The sequence below is a fragment of the Arachis duranensis genome, chromosome 4, assembly GCF_000817695.3.
Source record: "Arachis duranensis cultivar V14167 chromosome 4, aradu.V14167.gnm2.J7QH, whole genome shotgun sequence".
In the NCBI taxonomy this organism is placed as follows: Eukaryota; Viridiplantae; Streptophyta; class Magnoliopsida; order Fabales; family Fabaceae; genus Arachis; species Arachis duranensis.
Window position 1 is genome coordinate 42,304,868 of NC_029775.3, and position 1,342 is coordinate 42,306,209.

Here is a 1,342-nt window from a genome sequence, read left to right on the forward strand (position 1 = left end):
AATGGAGTAGATCCTGAAGTCTACAGGCTCATGCTTTTCCCTTTTGCTGTAAGAGACAGAGCTAGAACATGGTTGGATTCAAAACCTAAAGATAGCCTGGACTCTTGGGATAAGCTGGTCACGGCCTTCTTGGCTAAGTTCTTTCCTCCTTAAAAGCTGAGCAAGCTTAGAGTGGATGTTCAAACCTTCAAACAAAAAGATGGTGAATCCCTCTATGAAGCTTGGGAAAGATATAAGCAGATGACCAAAAGATGTCCTCCTGACATATTTTCAGAATGGACCATGATAGATATATTCTATTGTGATCCTGATAACCCTGCAATAGCAGAGGTAAATTATATGGGTGAACCTTATGGAAACACCTATAATTCATCATGGAGAAATCATCCAAATTTCTCATAGAAGGATCAACAAAAGCCTCAACAAGGCTTTAATAATGGTGGAAGAAATAGGCTTAGCAATATTAAGCCTTATCCATCATCTTCTCAGCAACAGACAGAGAATTATGAACAGAGTACCACTAACTTAGAAAATTTAGTCTCTGATCTCTCTAAGGCCACTTTAAGTTTCATGAGTGAAACAAGGTCTTCCATCAGAAATCTAGAGGCACAAGTGGGCCAGCTGAGTAAGAAAATTACTGAAACCCCTCCTAGTACTCTCCCAAGCAATACAGAAGAGAATCCAAAGAGAGAGTACAAGGCCATTGATATACTTGATGAGCGGATATTTTATACGCTTTTTGGGGGTAATTTCATGTAGATTTTAGCATGTTTTAATTATTTTTTAATAGAATTTTATTAGTTTTCAAGCAAAAATCATATTTCTGAACTTTACTGAGTTTGTGTATTTTTCTGTGATTTCAAGTATTTTTTGGCTGAAATTGAGGGAGCTGAGCAAAAATCTGATTTAGGCTAAAAAAGACTGCTGATGCTGTTGGATTCTGAGCTCCCTGCACTCGGAATGAATTTTTTGGAGCTACAGGAGTTCAATTGGCGAGCTCTCAATTGGGTTGGAAAGTAGACATCCAGGGATTTCCAGCAATGTATAATAATCCATACTTTGCTCGAAGATAAACGATGTAAACTGACGTTTAACGCCAGTTTCATGTTGCATTCTGGCGTTGAACTCCAGAAACAGGTTGCAAGTTAGAGTTAAACGCCAGAAACAGGTTACAACCTGACGTTCAACTCTAGAAACAACCCAGGCACGTGAGAAGCTCAAGTCTCAGCCCCATCACACACCAAGTGGTCCCCAAAAGTAGATTTCTGCACTATCTATCTTAGTTTACTCATTTTCTGTAAACTTAGGTTACTAGTTTAGTATTTAAACAACTTTTAGAGAC

General features: G+C 38.5%; 1 non-coding gene across 1 annotated transcript; it reads right to left on the reverse strand.

The window, feature by feature from the left end:
• Nucleotides 1–162: 162 nt before the first annotated feature.
• Nucleotides 163–266, reverse strand: LOC127746934 (small nucleolar RNA R71). Its single transcript, XR_008008739.1, has one exon. It is a non-coding gene; the product is annotated as a small nucleolar RNA R71 (small nucleolar RNA).
• Nucleotides 267–1,342: the final 1,076 nt, after the last annotated feature.